This window comes from Microcaecilia unicolor, chromosome 7 (genome assembly GCF_901765095.1).
Source record: "Microcaecilia unicolor chromosome 7, aMicUni1.1, whole genome shotgun sequence".
Lineage (NCBI taxonomy): Eukaryota > Metazoa > Chordata > Amphibia > Gymnophiona > Siphonopidae > Microcaecilia > Microcaecilia unicolor.
In genome coordinates this window covers 304352439-304371881 of record NC_044037.1, presented here as the reverse complement: position 1 = coordinate 304371881, position 19443 = coordinate 304352439, and positions in this window count along the sequence as shown.

Genomic DNA, 19443 nt, shown 5'->3' with positions numbered 1-19443 from the left:
GATCGGCGTCTATACTTATTTTGTAACATATACAAGCCCAATGTTTATGATAAAAGGTTTGTTGCAAAACTTATTCTTACTCATCTATATGTTACAACTTTGCCTTACCCTTCACTACCAGTTATAATGTTCTACTACATATTGTGTTGTCATTGCAAGTAGTATACCATGCCATACTTTGTATTGTTGTTCGAATATTTTTACTGCTCTAATTGCCTATTGCTCATGTTTGATCTGTTCTTACTGTACACCGCCTTGAGTGAATGCCTTCAAAAAGGTGGTAAATAAATCCTAATAAATAAATACATAAATTATTAGAATGATCTCTGGGATGGGCACTGTACCACTTATACTGGGAGGTGATTTTAATTCTGTCCATGATCCTCTAATGGATAAATCTCACCCAACACTAAGAGCTAAATAAAACCCCTTAAGAGGAATACCATTAATGCTAAAGGCTCTCAATCTTTTGGATGTCGGGTGGGTCCTACAAGATTATACTCATTTATCTAGGGTACATGACACACAGGCATAGATAGATTATTTGCTAATCTGTAGAAGTCTATTTTCATCCACCTCTTCCTCAGAGATTGGGCCCTCCACCATTCCAGATCACGCTATGGTCTGGATTTGATATAGAATTTCACCATACTTCACCAGGCTCCTATGGTTGGCGATTCCCTTTGGACCTCTACCATGATACTGTTTTTCAGGATTTTCTCAGGCAGATGTGGAAATCATATGAGTTTAATTCCCATTACAAAGACAGGCCTGTCATATTTTGGGAAGCAGCTAAAACCTTCCTTAGAGGGGAAATAATTGCTTAGGCAGCACACAAAAAGAAGGCTAGGGACAGAGAAATATTGAGATTGGAGAGACCAGTTCAACAGCAGCGTAGACTCTATGGTCAGCTTCCTTCTCGAACCCATAAAGAACACCTGGTGGACACTCAGACAACTTTACTACTACTACTCAACATTTCTAAAGTGCTACCAGACTTACGCAGCGCTGTACAGTCAAACATGAAGAGAGACAGTCCCTGCTCAAAAGAGCTTACAATCTAAAGGACATAACAACAGAGACAATCAAATTAGGACAGCATAGTACATCTGATTTCACAATAGTTCATAGGGACAGACTAATAGATCTAAACAGCTAAAGACAATTAAGGTATGCAAATGCGTAATACAGACAGATTGGTAGTGGTATTGAATAGAGGAGTAATGGTTAGGTTAAGTGCCAAAAGCAGAGTCGAAAAGATGGGCTTTGAGCAAGGATTTGAAGATGGGCAGGAATGGGGCCTGACGTATCAGTTCAGGAAGTCTATTCCAGGCAAAGGGTCTTCATCAACGTGCAGCAAAATTGCAGATGCATTATAAACATCAGCTATACTTATATAGCAACAAGGGTGAAGCATTGCTCGCAAGGTTGACAAAGCAATAGGGAGGGAATTGACGTATTTTGTCGCTGAAAAGAGAGGCAGAAGGGGAAATAATAGATTATAAGGGGACTTTCTTTTTAAAGAATATTACGCTATCTTATGTAGGGGCCCTTTTACTAAGCCGCGTAAGCGTCAACGCATGCCCAATGCATACCAAAATGGAGTTACCACACGGCTACCGCATGTCTCTTGTGGTAATTTCATTTGTGGCGCGTGGCTGAAAAATAATTTTTATTTTCTGCCGTGCTTATTGGATGCGCGCCAAGTGGAATTTGGTGCACGTAATGTCATTACCGCCCGGTTACCACGTGAGACTTTACCGCTAGGTCGATGGCTGGCGGTAAGGTCTCAGACCCCAAATGGAAGCGTGGCAATTTTGATTTTGCCACACGTCCGTTTTCGGCAAAAATTTTTAAAAAGGCCTTTTTTACGGGTGCGCTGAAAAATGATTCTTCGCATGCCCAAAACCCCACACCTACATTACCGCAGGCCAATTTTTCAGCGCACCTTAGTAAAAGGACCCCATAATGACTTTACTGGGGAAGAGATGGATGGGGATGTTTATTGTCTAGCATATAGTTTCCTGTTTTGGACCCATCCTCAACAACCATGTTGGAACGTCCAGTTTTGGAGGATGAAATCATTTTGTCACAAGACGCCTGGGCCAGATGGTTTTCGTGCAGAATTCTACAAAATTTTACTTCTTTGCAGATAATATTTATCACAGTCATAACTGATAAAAAAAAACTACTTGAAACTTTGAACTTGGCACAAATAACAGTTATTTCTAAACCTGGTAAGGATCATCAAAAACCTGAATCATATTGCCCGAAATCATTATTAAATTATGAAACGAAATTGTTGGCAAAGGTTTTGGCAAACCGTTTGGCACAGGTGCTTCTTTTCGTAATAGCTGACCCACAAGTGGGCTTCATTGGATGTGGCTTCTTAATAAGCTTCAATGCGGAGAAAGTCTTTGATAGGGTTTCTCGGAATTTTATGTTTGTGGATCTGAATAAATATGGATTAGGGGATTATTTTTTATCAGAGCAGTATGGGCTCTTTATACTTCCCCTAGAGCCAATGGTGGCTCTACTATTAGACCACCTGAGGCGGGTGTTTATTTTAATAGAGAAGCATGTGTTGTGCCTTTGTTTTATGTATTTATATAATCTCAATTCACTGTTTTGCCACGCTATTACGGTGTTTTTGTTCTCTGCTATTTTACAATTTTATGATTCACATGTTAGTATTATTATTTTTCTACGTGTCTCTTAAATATAAGCAGGTATGCATTTGTTCATATTAATTTTTTTTTTCATCCATGTGCATCTACTTTCTCTGTCTTCTCTCCCCTCCATCCATGTCCAGCATTTCTCCTCTCTCCTTTCCCCTCCATTCGTGTGCATCTCCTTCCTCTGTCTTTCCTTCCCGCCAACATTTCTCCTCTCTTCCCTGCCCTCCACTCCATCCATGTCCAGCATTTCTCCTCTCCTCTCTCCCCAGGGCCGGTCCTAGGGTCTCTGGCGCCCCCCTGCAGACTATGAGTTGGTGCCCGCGCGTCCCCCCCCCTCCGGCACCCGTGCGCCCCTGCCCCCCAGCATCTCCTTTCTCTCTTCTCCCACCTTGCCCCTGTCCAGCGATTCTCCTTCGCCCCATCCCCCGCCGCCCTTGGTGCTTTAAATCTTTAATTTACCTCCGTTCCAGCAGCCACGTCATTTGAAAGCCTTGCCCCGTCTCTAGCCTTCCCTCCCTTCGTGAGATCGTTCTGCGGTCCTGCCCTCGAGGAAATGACGTCAGAAGGCGGGCGCCCTCCTGCGGCGCTTACCCCGCTTACTGGGTTTGACCGGCCCTGTCTCTCCCCTCCCCTCCATCCGTGTTCATCTCCTTCCTGTCTTCCCTCACCTCCATCCATGTCCAGCAACTCTACTCTCTCCCCTGCCCTCCCCTCCCATCCACATCCAGTGATTCTCCTCTGTCCCCTGCCCTCCCCTCCCATCCAAGTCCAGCGATTCTCCTCTGCCCTCCCCTCCATGTCCAGTGAGTCGCCCCAGCCCCACCAAGGAAACAGGAAATTGCATCAGAGAAAGGCGGGATACTGAGAGAGAAGGGAAAGTAGAGGCGAGCCTGGTGCTTTCGCTGTAGCCGCTGCAACGCAGGGCAGCTGGAAGGAAAGGAGGGCTGTCGGAAAGCTAAGAGCGGGCAGGTGAGGATCGAATGACAGGGAGCAGGAGGAAGCGCCGCGGGGGGGGCTTCTGTCGCCCCTGCCTAAGACCGGCCCTGACTAGCATATTTGGGGGAATTACCCCTGAGTGAGTTCCAATGATACCAGAACTGTGAGCCTTTCTGAAACCTTTTGTCATCATTTGACATTTCTTCTGTGAATTCTGCCTTGTGATTTTTATTGCACTAGTCTCATTGTCTGGGGAGAGGCCAATAAAGAGGTTTTTTAATGTTATCTATTTCGCTAGCCGCCTCCCGCTCTTGCCTCTTTCCCAGACCATGACCTCTGCTCCCAGGAGCCCTCTGCCATTAGTCTGTGGGCAGTGGGAGAGACAGGGAAAAGAAAGGTTATGTTTTAGTCATAGAAACCCAAACCGGAGTCACCTGCGACCTCACGAAATGAGAGAACCAGCTAGAGTCCAGTAGGGGGAAAAGTGATGTACACTTAGATATAATCATCCACCACTTTCCTTCACTGTATACATCAAAGAAGTGTATCTTATGGAAGACTAATTTGACTCATATAATGAAAGTGATTTCTACCGAGAGAGAATAAACATCACTTATGTCTGATTCAGCAGTTCCATCTGGCACAAACTAAACAGAAGGTGCCTGTGTCCGACACCAGTGTTTTGTGGGTTCACTTAAAATACACTGAATCAGTCTTAGAGCATAATATTTCCACCAGTTCTTCTATATTCAAAACTTGGATTTTTGTCCAGACCCCAGTAAATGGATTACAACACATCATCTAATATAACATGGCCGCCAATACGGTCGATCTTGCTGCCATCAGCAGCAGAGGGAATTGTGCAAAATACTACTACTACTTAACATTTCTAAAACGCTACTAGGGTTACGCAGCGCTGTACAATTTCACAAAGAGTGACAGTCCCTGCTGAAAGAGCTTACAGTCTAATAGATAAAAGTGAGCCAAGTATAGGACAATCAAGCCATTGTGACATCACTGATGAGGTTGGCTCTTAGGCATTGGTGGAATGAGGCATTATGACATCACAATCTCAGCTCTGGTTAAATCACTGCTATATGTAATACTACTACTACTACTTAACATTTCTAGAGCGCTACTAGGGTTACGCAGCGCTGTACAGTTTAACATAGAAGGACAGTCCCTGTTCGAAGTGCTTACAATCTAATAGATAAGAGTGAGACAAATATAGGACAATCAAGCCATTGTGACATCACTGATGAGGTTGGCTCTTAGGCATTGGTGGAATGAGGCATTATGACATCACAATCTCAGCTCTGGATACCAGAGACTGAAACTCTTCACACTAAGGGGGGAAGTGAGCCAAGTATAGGACAGTCGAGCCATTGTGACATCACTGATGAGGTTGGCTCTTAGGCATTGGTGGAATGAGGCATTATGACATCACAATCTCAGCTCTGGTTAAATCACTGCTATATGTAATACTACTACTACTACTTAACATTTCTAGAGCGCTACTAGGGTTACGCAGCGCTGTACAATTTAACAAAGAGAGACAGTCCCTGCTCAAAGAGCTTACAATCTAATAAATAAGTGAACGGTCGGTCCGATAGGGGCAGTCAAATTGGGGCAGTCTGGATTCACTGAACGGTAAGGGTTAGGTGCCGAACGCAGCATTGAAGAGGTGGGCTTTAAGCAAAGACTTGAAGACGGGCAGGGAGGGGGCTTGGCATAAGGGCTCAGGAAGATTGTTCCAAGCATAGGGTGAGGCGAGGCAGAATGAGCGGAGCCTGGAGTTGGCGGTGGTGGAGAAGGGTACTGAGAGGAGGGATTTGTCCTGTGAACGGAGGTTTCGGGCGGGAGCGTAAGGGGAGATGAGGGTAGAGAGGTAGTGAGGGGCGGCAGACTGAGTGCATTTGTAGGTAAGAAGGAGAAGCTTGAATTGAATGCGGTATCTGATAGGAAGCCAGTGAAGTGACCTGCATGCTACACATGTGTAAGTGTTCAGAGTACTAGCATGTACATGCGTGTGTGTCCTCATACGTACTTTCATGCCAAAGTCCCGCCTTTCTGCTAGTCTGTAAATCTGCAGGAACCATGCAAAGCAGCTTGCAGAGGGTAGACATCAGGAAATACATTTTCACGGAGAGGGTGGTGGATGCCTGGAAACCCTCTTTCTGGAGGTGATGGGGACACAAACAGTGACAGAATTTAAAAACAAATGCATGCAATAAACACAGGGAATCCCTTTACAGAAAGAAGATGGTATCAAAGCAGAACCTAAATGACCTTCACACTTTAAAAAGGGCACTGAGGGTACAACCCCAAACAAGCCACAGAGGGATGTAACCTGGAAGGAGCATCTGATACAACCCCAAACAAGCCACAGAGAGGTGTAACCTGCACAGATCAGCAGGTACAAACAACCCCAATCAAGGCACTCTAATGTTTTATTGTGGATTCAATAAAGTTAGCTTGTTCAGTAACAATGTTGGGTCTCATGACATGACGTGAACTCCAGTGAAAATATGAAGGCGTCTCAGTGCCATGTTGTTTGGGGGTCTAGTGACATTTTCAGAAGTGGAACGTTGTTTTAAGATGGCAAGTACCTTATTTTTAATCAGATTATGACATCTGTTTTTTAGTTAGAAAATTTATATCACGGTTTCATATCAGTTTGGATACTGAATTGTATTTTTAAGCATGAGTTTATTTTAATTTATTTCAGAGACACATTTAGCACCTTTTCACAGCTCTGTTGGCGAACCTTTGCCCACAGTCGGTGTAGGTTTGAAGCAGCTTAAGTTAAATTCACATTTATGTCACAATATTTAATGAGACCCCAAAAAGCTGGTTCGATTGGACCTTTATCAGAACTGTTCCTCAGGGGGGGGTTTATGCCTGTGAAATAATTTTACCCTATATATTCCTACCGTGGTTTCTTCTGTAACACAGAAGAGGAGGAAAGGGTTCTGAGACTTTTCCACCTAAAAAGTACTATTTGCTTTCATTTGTGAAAGAGTTTTGGAAAGTTTGTAAAACAGCGACAGGTCGGATGACTGACCATCAGTAAGAAACATTTTCAGAAGTTGGCATCCCTATGGCACAGCCCACAGAGGCAGTTCGTCTCTTTCTGGTTTCACTGTGTCCTGAGGGAGCTGCCCACATCCCTCAGCGTGGGGCGAGGTAGAATTTCCTGGTGCTTTCTCTGCTTTGGTCTCCTCTTCAGTGATTTGAGTAGCTGAGCCCTTGATGGCCTAAGCAAGGAAACCGTGTCTTACATCCCCACCTTACCCTGTACTTTCAGATCTTTTCAATACAGTTTCAAAAGCATAATACAATAGATAAGTACGAAAGAGACATACAGAGAGTGTGGGGGGGGGGGGGGGGGGGGGAGGGGGCATGAAAATACCAAAAGAGATTCCAGCAAAATGCAGAGAGCTCAGGAGCTGAAACAACAGAGGAGACGCCAGCAAAATGCAAAGTGTAGGGGGTGAAAATAGCCAGAGGAGAATCTGGCAGAATGCAGAAAACTCATGAGCTGAAAATACCATGTTTATAAGCGCATAAGTATTGCCATACTGGGACAGACCAAAGGTCCATCAAGCCCAGCATCCTGTTTCCAACAGTGGCCAATCCAGGTCACAAATACCTGGCAAGATCCCCAAAAAGTACAAAACATTTTATGCTGCTTATCCCAGAAATAAGCAGTGGATTTTCCCCAAGTCTATTTATTAATGGTCTATGTAGTTTTCCTTTACTTTTTTTTAAACCCCGCTAAGCTAACCACCTTTACCACATTCACTGGTAACAAATTCCAGAGTTTAATTACAAGTTGAGTGAAGAAAAATGTTCTGTGATTCGTTTTAAATGTACTACTTTGTAGCTTCATTACCATTGCAGACTCCGGCAGAATGCAGAGAGTGAAGGGCTGAAGATGCCAGAGGAGATTCCAGCGAGGTGCAGAGAGCTCAGGAGCTGAAATACCAGAGGACACTTGTCTCCAGCAGAATTTCATAGCATGCAGGAACTGAAAATATCGGAGGGGATTGGAAAAAAAGCAGAAACTGCAAACCCGAAGGAGAATTCAGCAAAATGCTGAAAATATCAGACACCTGAGGCACACAGGACCCATTCCTGACCCTGAGCACTAGAAGGGGAAATGACCCAATTGTAATGGTGCACTGGAGCTCTGGGGAAAGGTTTCCCTTCAGAGGGTGGGAGGCTCTTCCTGCTGGTGTTGGAATAGTTTGAACTCTTAGCTGAGAGGAGCTGGGAGCTACCACAGTCACGTTTCTCAGGCACAGAGGATGGGCGGCTTCCCAAACTGAGAAGGCAATGGAAGGGCTGCTGACAGGAGGAAGAATATGAGCTCCCTAAAGCCTTGAATAATTACCCAGATAACAAAGCCATTGAAGTCAGAGAGCACAGGAAGAGATGACTGCAGGGCCCGGCTGAGAGAAAAGGGTAGAGAGAAAAATCTCATCTACCAGGGATGTAAAGATGCCCAGAATGCAAGACAGTCCATGAATATCTAATACCATTCCCCAGTCGTCATATTCTCCTGCCTGTTAATGCTAAGCAAGTGAACTAGAGAGAATTTGGACCGGATGCAATGGGAAGGAGCAGGGCCGCTGAGAGACTGAGCCGGGTCTGGAGCAGGGCTTCTGCCCTCCTCCCCCCAGCACTGTTGCGTAGCCAGCCAGACCACAAAAATCGGGGGGACGAAGCCCAAAGTGGGGGGGGGGGGACACACATTTTGCCCCACCTCTCTGCCCCCCGCCACAGTTCCACATATCTTGGCTGGCCAGCAGAAGCCTTCCTCCAACGCTGTTCTCCGCCGCATTGCCTGCCCTGTGGCGGAGAACAGTGCTGGAGGAAGCCTTCTGCTGGCAGAGCTTGGGGACCCCCGCCAGCCAAACCAGAGGCCCCAAAGCCCTGTATCTACTCCTCCCCAGCTTCTAAGGGGGGGCCCGGCGCTGGAGTTTTCTCTCTCCTGCTCTTGTCGGGACCCGATCACCTAGGTCCCGTCAGGAGCAGGAGAGAGACAGACCTTGGCACCGGGCCCCCCTTGGAGGCTCGGCCTGGAGGAATCTTGTCCCCCTCCCCCCCCCCCCCCCCCCCCCCCGGCAGCCCTGGGAAGGAGCATAGAGATATAAAGGATAACAGAATTGACTGAGTCTGGTACCCGAGCTCCACAACACTCCTGCATCATCTTGAGATAGGAAGCAGATCCTGGAACTGGGAGTCAGTGTGAGACTGAATGCTAAAGCAATCGGAGTTACCTGTAATATAAGTTCTCTATAGACAGCAGGATAGGTCAGCCACATGTATTATTATTATTATTATTATTATTATTATTACATTTGTATCCCACATTATCCCACCTTTTTGCAGGGTCAATGTGGCTTACAATTCATCGTGGATACTGGAAATAGAAAAGAATGTACATTTGGTTTTACAGCAAGTTTTGGTTACATGATGGTGAAATACATAATATTGGAAATAGAGTTTGCGGAAAGTGGTCATTTCGTAGATGTGGATGTTGCCATCCAACAGCCCTCTTAACATTTTTGTCTACTAGCCTTCAGGGAAGCCCAGGCATCCCCACTTCCTGCCTCTGTCAGACCCAAGCTTAGCCCGATTCATTGGAAAGAGGATGCAGAGGGGTTGTGTGGCTGACTTATACTACTGTCTACAGAGAGATCACGTTACAGGTAAGTAACCCCTTTCTCCTAGGACAAGCAGGAAGTCTCGGCCACATTTAGGTGACTCCCCAGCAAAAGGCTGTAGAGGAAAAGAGGAGTAACGGTGCCTTTGCACCCAAGACATGCTGTGGTGGGATGAACCAAGCCCAAGGGTTGTTAGAGAAAAGAAATAGCCATAATCTGAAGCAGGTGTAACCTTGAACCCACTTTAATGAACTTGAGCAAATCAGGGTTTGTATTGTCAAACTCTTCTGGCAAAAAAGTCCTTTGAGATTGCAACACGATCAGGATGAAATGAAAATATAATACAGCAAGGAAAACAATGTATAGCAAGAGAGACGGAGTTGTCTGTAGGTAAGGAGAGCCAACATATGCAAACAGAGAATACTTAACAGTAGACCCAAATCTGTAAACAGAAACTTCTTAACGTGCCCAGGCTGGCACGCAATGGAACAGACTCAGAGGCTAGAGAGAATCCTGCTGTCCGGGGACCTTTCAGTATTGGAGGAGGGGGTGCATTGCCCTTTAGGAAGCCCTGTCTAGGGGACTGTATGGCACACCACCCGAACTCTCATCCACTCTCTCATTACCTCTCGCCTTGACTACTGCAACCTACTCCTCACTGGTCTCCCACTTAGCTATCTATTCCCCCTTCAGTCCATTCAGAACTCTGCTGCATGTCTTATATTCTGCCTGGACAGATATACTCACATCACCCCTCTCCTCAAGTCACTTCACTGGCTTCCGATCAGGTACCGCATACAGTTCAAGCTTCTCCTACTAACCTACAAATGAACTCAATCTGCAGCCCCTCCTTACCTCTCTACCCCCATCTCCCCTTACGTTCCTACCCGTAACCTCCGCTCTCAAGACAAATCCTTCCTTTCAGTACCCTTCTCCACCACCGCCAACTCCAGGCTCCGCCCTTTCTGCCTCGCCTCACCCCATGCGTGGAACAAACTCCCTGAGCTCATAAGCCAAGCCCCCTCCCTGCCCATCTTCAAATCATTGCTCAAAGCCCACCTCTTCAATGTCGCCTTCGGCACCTAACCACCACACCTCTACTCAAGAAATCTAGACTGCATCAACTTGACATTTCGTCCTTTAGATTGTAAGCTCCTCTGAGCAGGGACTGTCCTTCTTTGTTGATTTGTACAGCGCTGCGTAACCCTAGTAGCGCTCTAGAAATGTTAAGTAGTAGTAGTAGTAGCAAGTGACTCCGGGGTCTGGAATAAGTGGTCAGGGCAGCAGTGTGGATGGCAGTGTTGCAGGTGTCTTCCAAGGGGAGGAGTGTAGACAGGCCCAGGTGGTAGCCATTGCCCAAAGTTATTTTGCCAGGGTTGTGTCCGGTGACTCCAAGGCCGCCTGTCAGTAGGAGAAGGTGATACGTTGGCTATCACGAGGAAAGGGTGAACTTCATGAGCAAGGCCCCCAGCCTATTGGGGGTCGTTGAATGCAAAGAGCTAGGAGGCAGACCGACGTGGATTCATCATGTCAATCTAGTTGGCGAGCGTTCGCGTGCAATCCAGTGTATATAGGTGGTGTGATGTGCAGCTCCATTGGAGCCATCGGATGATGTCACCCACGTGTGGCTGACGCGTTCTGCTCTTCCTATGAGACAAGCAGAATTTCGGGATACACAACAAGGTTTTGTTTCAGACACCATGGTAAATGCATAACATAAGCTCCCTCAAGGCTGGGAGCACTGCTTGTCTGTGGTCCTTGGCAATTAGTCCAACTACTTCAAACAGGTCAGAATAAAGATATCAGTTCAAAATACACAGGTTCAGACAGGCTATTTTGTAGCTTTCCAGGAGCACCTGTTTGAACTGGCAAGAAATAAGAAACACAATGTACTCATTAGGAGTCACCACCCAAGACAAAGATCCAGGCATCACCCTGGACAATACAGTGCCATCCTCCACTCTTTGTGTGCCAGTGCTCAAAAAGGCAATTCAAATTTTAGGACTTATTCGGAAAAGGGTGGAGAATAAAGTGGATACTATTATAATGCCTCTCCATCAATCCACAGTGCAATCAAACCTTGAGTGTTCGGCGCAGCTCTGATTGCATCATCTGAAAATAAAGAGGTGGGGAATTAGAAAAGATCCAGATAAAGGGGATGGAGCACCTGCCTTCTGAAGAAAGACTAAAGAAGCTGGAGCTTTCCAGCTTGGAGAAAAGATGACTGAGGGGGGGACATGATAGAAGTTGATACAATCGTGAGTGGGATGGAATGGTTAAATCAGTGGTGTAGCTATGGGTGGGCCTCCAAAACAGGCTGCTGCCATGCTCCTCTCACTCCTTCTCCTCCATCCCCTGATCCAGCATTTGCCCCCTGCCTGAGGCCCAGCAACACCCCCCTTCCTGCTCTACCTCAGCACCTTCACTGGCAGAAGCAGCGATCCAGTCCACTGCCTGCATCGGCCCCCGAAGGTTTCTATCTGCCATGTTTCACCCTCGTTGACATCTCTTACTGTTTCCTGTCTTGTGGAACGTGGTAGAGGGAAGCCTGCAGGGCTGGTGCAGGCGGTGGACTGCATTGTTGCTGCTGCTGATAGAGAAGGTGCTGAGGTAGAGTGGGGAAAGGGTTCAGAGAGGAGGGGAGCTGGCAGGCCATGAACGGGGGGGGGGGGGGAGGAATGACAGATCCAGGGGCAGAGAAGAGGGAGAGAGATGCAGGACAAAGGGGAGGATGTTTTAGAAGATTCAACCATCTTAATCCTGGGCTCACCCATGTCGCAGCCATGGGTGGGCCTAGGTCCACCTACTTTGTGCTCAGGTCCACCCAAAATTCTTGCACAGTTGTTATTGGCTGGTGGGTATCCCCAAGCCCCACTGGCTGCAGGGGTCCTCCTGCAGCAAGAACAGCTCCCTTTCCTTCTTGCTCCAGTTGACGTCAATGTCTAGATGCTGCTGTTGCACTGGCCTTCCCCTGCCACACACACTCAGTTTTCAGGTATTTGTGGAGACTACAGTACATGTGCCCACCCGATTTGCCCAGTGGCCCATCCAAAATTGAAGTCTGCCTACACCTCTGGGGCCCACCCAAAATGACAGGTCCGGCTATGTCCCTGGGTTAAATAGGGAACAGTTGTTTAACCTTTCAAACAGCACTAAACCGAGAAGACACTCCATGAAATTAATGACCAGCAGACCAAAAACACATTATTGAAAGTATTTTTTCATGCAACCCACAGGTGTGGAATCTGTTTCCAAAGGAGAGGTCAAACCAATAAATAGGGCAAGGCTATTAAATATGTAGGGACATAGAAACTACAGTAAGAATTGTCCTCGTCAACTGTTAACTTAAACACAACGCAGTAGAAATATCAATATCATTTCAAGATGTTTTCATAAGTTTTCCACGATATGTTCATACATTTCCATACTACTAAAGATCATCAGAGTTCACAGCACCGACGTTGCTATTCAGCCGTTCAAGAGCAACGTTGTGCAAATCTTCATTAATCCAGCATTTTACCCTTTTCGTTAGCTTTTTGTCTAAGAATATAAAAATTCTTTAAAAAATGTGACTAGCACCACTTAACTTGCAGCAGTTTCCAACACCGTGAGAACCTCCACCGACATGGCCAAGTTTTACAACTTCTTCAGGGAAGAGGTCCACTGAAATCAGACAAAATTAGCTCAAAAACTACTCAAGTAAACTATGAACTCTTGAAGTGTGAACATATTTTAAACTGCTCTGCATTACGGCAACTTACATTCTAGACAACTTGCAGAGAAAATGGCCAGAAGCCGACATTTAAATGTCAATCAGCTGACTCAGCTACTACTAACCCAATTGGTTATGCAGCCATTCACAACAACCAATCAGATCAGAGACCACCATTCCAGTTCTAAATTCAACCATAATGGTTGGCGCGTTCTAAGGAAAAACATCCAACGTTGTTCTTAAATTGGTGTGATCCAGTACATCAGCTCTCTTGTTGTTGATGTGGCCTTTGTGCCGGGCAGAGTATGATGGGCAGTTCGGGTTCTCCTTCATCTTCTCAGAGAATCACCAGTGGCTTCTCTTCAGGACTTCAATCTCTCCTGAAGGGCAAGGCACAGCAAAGACTCCATCCCTCTGTGATGTCTCTATTTACAATTATGTGAGTTTCCCTGGACGTACGGACGAGTTACCGGCACTAAAAGGAAAGGGTTAGTTACAAAAAAACAGGATTTCACAGAAGAAAGAATGGATAAAGCAAGCAGGTCCTGCCCTGGTGTTCTTCTACTATTGCTTCAGGAGGGGGGAAAGGTCCTGAGTTTCTTCTCCTGCAACATAGTGGGGATGGGGCTTCAGATTGGGCTGCCACAGCCTGCTTCTTCAGCTCTTCTCCACATGGCTGCTAGGATCATGGCCCTGTCAGGCACCCTATGGTTCTGTGATGCTTCTCCACTCCTGGGACTCCCTCCATAAAGCAGTCAGTCCTCACCTTTGGGTTCAGGAACCCAGAGCACCATCAGAGGATACTGCTCTTGGCCCCTCTCTGCATGGGGCTTTTCAGGGAGATTTGACCTGCCTCCCCCAGAAAAAGAACTTTTCAACATTATATTCTTCTATATCAGCAGCAAGCATTGTGATCGGAAAGCTGTCACCCAACATATGTCAGACCACAATAATGCTAAGATTAGTCTGGATCTCAGCAACTTCTGGGAGCTCAAAAAATATGAAAAAGTTCACAACATAGAAAAGCATAAGGAACACATTTGTCAACAGCTGTAATTATACCGAATTGTTTGTGCAAACAGAAACTCATAATAGTAACGTCTGAATGTTCTTGGAAGTTTTGTGCCCCGGGGCTTGCCTTATGGGAAGAGACACCTATTTTTGGTTAAGGGCATGAAGAGAAGGGAGGAGGGCAGCCTGACCCCAGAGATGTTAGCTAATCTCTAGAACTGGAGACCAGTATTGCACGACAAGTTCTGGCTTTCTGGACGTTCTTGTCCCCTCCCTTATTCCCAACTCCCCATCACCTCTTCTGCAATCCTAGGTACCCCAGTCATTCCTCATATGGTAAGCACTCCCATCCCTGAATTAATGTAGTTTTCTATCCTGACACAGAAACAAGAATGAGCAGGTCACAGTCACATGGTCCACTATCCTGGTTTTCGTCTTCCTCACTAAAGAAAATTAGATCGTAAACTCTATAGAGCCTTTGAGCTGGTACATCCTCTGCCATTAAGGGATCGTCTTTATTTACCCCATGCCTTTTTCAATTCTATCACAGTTTTGATCTCCACCACCTCTTCTGAGAGGGCATTTCAGACATCCACCACCCTTTCCATGAAGCAATATATCCTGACATTGTTCTTGGGTCTACCTGCTTGCAACTTCATATCGTATCATATCCCTCTAATTCTACAGCTTTCTTTCCTTTTGAAGGAGTTCATTAATTGGTGTGTAGCAGGATCACAAAATGCACCCTCTGTATATAAAGAGGAACATTCTGGAGTCCCTGTTCCTAAATGGACCTGTCCTAGCAGTATGAGGTAATGGAGAATGGACTGATCTGTCACTCACTGGGCAGGAGGAATTCCCTCATAAATTGGGAATGGAGTATAAAGAACCTTGTAAGCAGGAGACCAGTGTTATCTTTCCAACAGGAGTGTCTGGTAGGGGATGGGAGGAAGGGGAGCAAGAAAATTTGTGATAAGCCAAACAGATCTACTGTCTAGTCTGGGATGCTGTATCATAGATAACCTGTTGGTTGCCTATGTCAAGAGTTGCAGTCAACCTACAGGCCAGCCAGGCTTGAACCCACTAGTAACTGAAACTATGGGTGAAGGAGTGCAGGATCCAAATGGATCAGGACTGTAAACATAAATGTAGCCTGTAGCAGGATGGAAAACAACTGAGGTTCCATCTGCCTGGAAGGAAGGAGGAGAAATAATCTGAGAACCCGTGAGTGGGACCTTTGTTCCAGGTGCCTCTTAATTTACCTATAAGGAAACCCAGTGCTGAGTGGAAGGGACCTATCTCCCACGTGACTCCTTACTTCACCTTTAAGGAGACCCAATGCTGAGTGGAAGGGGCCTATTTGCCTGGTGCATCCCTCATCTCCCAATCCCAGGGAACATTTTGATACTGTATTTAAACCCTTTTACTGTTTGCCTTTAGGTGAAATTAGCTGATAATCCCCATTCTTGTATCTCCATCATGTCATCCAGCTAGAATCTGGAAATCCCCATTCTTGTGTCTCCATCAGGTAATACACCTTTCCAGAATCTGGAATTATTTTGTGGCCTATCTGATGGGTAGACTCTGTAGTGTCTTCCATTAAGGACTGTCTCCTAAGGCTGTGTGAGAGGAATGAGGTATCCACCCAGGGACCTACAGGAGAAGAGGAAGAGGTCCAGACGAGTGTGGTAGGTCCAAGGATGCTGAACCATTACCATTTTACTGAACTGTGTAAACTCACCAGCTGATAGCCAGTGGCAGCCAGTGTTTTTAAAGTGCTGATCACCACCAGATAAATTAGAGCTGGATGTGCAGTACTGGACCATATCCGATCTCCGGCATTCGGTGTCAGGTTATAACTGGCCAGGAGCTTGCTGCGGATACATATCTGAGTCCTGGCTGATAGTCCACCCATGTCCCATCAACTCTGGGTTCAAAAGTGGACCCCTAGCAGTAGTCTCACGTTACTACCGCTAGAGGGGGTGTCAGCCTTCCATATAAGGGCAATTTGACTATATCCATCTTCTGAAAAGACTGGGGTAAATTTATCATTTTATACTTACATATATTTATACATGTTTTTTTTTCTGGATCTAGAGTTATATTTATCAGTATTTTAGATCCAGAACAAAGATATATACAGGGTAAGGCAAAACAAAAATGAACCCCCTAGAGTTTTATGCTGTTTTCTCAGCAACCGCTTAGAATTTCAATATGAAATTTTACAGCTTTATTTGTTGTTACTATCTACGTTCAAGTGCCCAGTGGAATGAGATTATCTTTAAACACAGTGAAGTTACAGACTTTTTAGCGTGACCACCCAGCAATTTTCGTGCATTCAAAAATATTTGCACTATAAAAAAGAACCCCACCAAGGTGCATGATATGATCTTGAGGACAAAAAGTGTCAGGTCATTAATGAAATGGCCTGCTATATTCCAGTGTTCTACAAGTGGTGATGATACAATATTCCCAACGTATAGAAGATGGCAAGGGCATCGTATGACATATATAACCTGTGATGTGTTACAGTCAGTATTTCCTTAGTTTGTGGATACTCAAAAGTAGAGATCTCAAGACCCTCGAGGCAAGCGGCTTCCCGTCGAAACATGGTCCTATGTCGAGTCCATTTTATATGTGTTTGGTGTGAGCGTGTGAGGGAGTGTGAATGCTTTCGGAGGACTACAGGGTTCTGTTCATTTATTCGAATAATGGTATTATCACAATTAGATTACTGTAATGCCATCTACCTTGGAAATAAGGAATTACTAAAGAGGAAATTACAAACAACACTAAACACTGCTGCTTGACCGGTTTGCAGAGTAACCAAATTTGAAAGGGCATCACCACTCCTCATCAGATTGCATTGGTTACCTATTAAAGCCCAAATCATTTTCAAAACATGTACTCTTATTCACAAAATCATTTTTTTGGGATGGCTCCAGACTATATGTGTGACATGATACATCTTCCAACCCAAAACGCAACTTTAACTGCTAGGGACTATCTCATTCTACACTCTAACTCGAGATTTCCATCACTTAGGCAGTACGTGGTGGAATTCCATCCCAAGGGAAATAAGACAACTCAATACTTACCTGATCTTCTGCAAATTCCTGAAGGCTTTTCTCTTCAACAAGTTCATTCACTAGATGCTGAGATCAGTTATAGCCAAGATCTTTCTCCTCACCATTACTTTTTCAAGGATGTTCCTTTAATTCTTACAGTTTTCATAGCATGTATTATACATTAACTTTATACTGTTTATTACTTACGTAAGTCACATAGAGCTGAATAATTGTATTCAGGTAATATAGGATACAAATATCAAATAAATAAATAAAAACTGGCGGCATGCTGGCTGACTAGACGCCTTGCCTGGATAAGACTCAACCGGGGGAGGAGGGAGCCATGATTCTCTTTGTTGGTGTTATTCTGCTTCTTTGTATTAATGATTTTTTGATTCTTTTGACCTTTTTTGCTGTGCTCTTTATTGTTGGTCTTCATGTTGTCCATATAAATAAAGATTTTTTTTTTTAAAAAGCAGTCACGCAAAAATGCAACTTCCAATTCCCTTCCCCCTTCTGCATAGCTTATCCCTCACCAGCAGAGGGCGTTATTTGTATCCTTAGTATTGAGTATGATGAAGGTAGATATCAAGCAACCCAACTTCTCGCATCTCCTTTCATAAGGCAATTTCTGTACATCTATATTTTCAAAAAATAAGTGTCTCTTTGTACTCATCAAGCAGTCGGCAGTTAGGACCCAGTTGATGAAAATAAAACTTTTATTTTCAAGTGCCCAGAGAAGAAATTGTAAGAATGTTGTGTTACATTGCAGGAAGCCTGTCCACAATGTCACTTGTTCCTCAATATTTAGCCATCTCTCCGACCTCATGTGCACCTTTCTTTAAATTAGTCCCTTATTTTCTAACTCCTCTTACTCTCTTATCTATATATTCACCTTTGCTTATACCCTACGCTGTCAATTAAAATGTTCTATTATACTCCTAAGGTTTTCCTCAGAAATATTTCCTCAAATTATTACTTTAAAAGGAGTGAAGCCTGTGAAAACTGGGATTACTTTAATCAGTGGGATTTGAATTAGAGACTTAAGTATATGTATTGTTAAATAACTTCTGGTTTTTAAAAGAGAAAGAATGTAATCAGATGTATTATTTCTAACTAATATTGGACAATAAGTATGTTTTCAATGAAATGATTTGACTATACACCGTAATGGCCTTGAAGAAGTCAACCAGATGATCAATGTGGAATAATGAATTAGACGAGTAATATCTGGGGATAATCAGGTTAATACCACGTTTTTTTTCTCTGTTTACTGTTTAATTGATCTCCTTATCTTGTTTCACGCTCCCTATTTAGTGGTCTAAGGAAGAGAATAGAATTACCTGACTGAAAGAATTCCTATATATTACTTTCTCTGAATTTCCGGTAAGTTGTTTTATCGCTTGTAAAAATTTAAATGGTTATAAATAAAAAATTTTTAAATGTTTTATTGCATATTGTGTTGACATTGTAAGTAGCATACCATGCCATACTTTGTATTGCTATTTGAATATTTTTACTGCTGGAATTGTCTATTGCTTATGTTTGACTTAATCTTACGGTGCACTGCCTTGAGTGAATTCCTTCAAAAAGTCGGTAAATTTTAATTAATAAATAAAAATGTCCTCACCTACTCGGTTCTTGACTCCTTTATATTGACATACATTGGTGCTCCTTATTTCTTATCTATCCCCTTGTCAAGCCCCAGCTCACTAGATTTCAGTAAAATGAAATGTTACTGCTTTCAAGAAATACCCTGAGCCTTCTGTCCTCACTGCATTTCCACCTCCATCACAGTCTGCAGGACTGTCCGACTTGTCTTCATGGTCCTCTCACAATTTGCTCCTGCCGTCTCCTCCTGTACCTGCTTTGGACCTGGGAAAAGCTTTCTCCTGCTATTCCTACTAAAATCTGAAATAGCATCCCCCCACCCGCACCCCCCCCACATCCACCCCCATTTTTCTAGACCTCAGGAAATCTCCTGCTTTGCTCTCTCTGGATCTGTTGCTCACTAATACGGTTCGAACCATTCATCCCATTTCATTCAAATTTCTACCCTTTGATCCTCAGCTCACATTTTCCATGTGTTCCAGTTACCCCTTATGATTAGGATATCTTTTTCTTTTTGTTGTAATTAGGGAAATGAGCCATTTAAATAGTACCATAGTAACAGTTTAGTTCAAAGCTCAGGGACGTGAAAGTACATTGTGATGTCAATACAAAGAACCTCTCAATCGTGTCTCCTACGTGGTCCATGTGGCATCAGACTCCCTGTCTGATTTTGAGTGATGAGTGAAAGAGAGCAAGAGGTGCTTAGGAATCTCAGGAAGTGACATGTGAATATATTTTATGTGCCATTGTGCTCT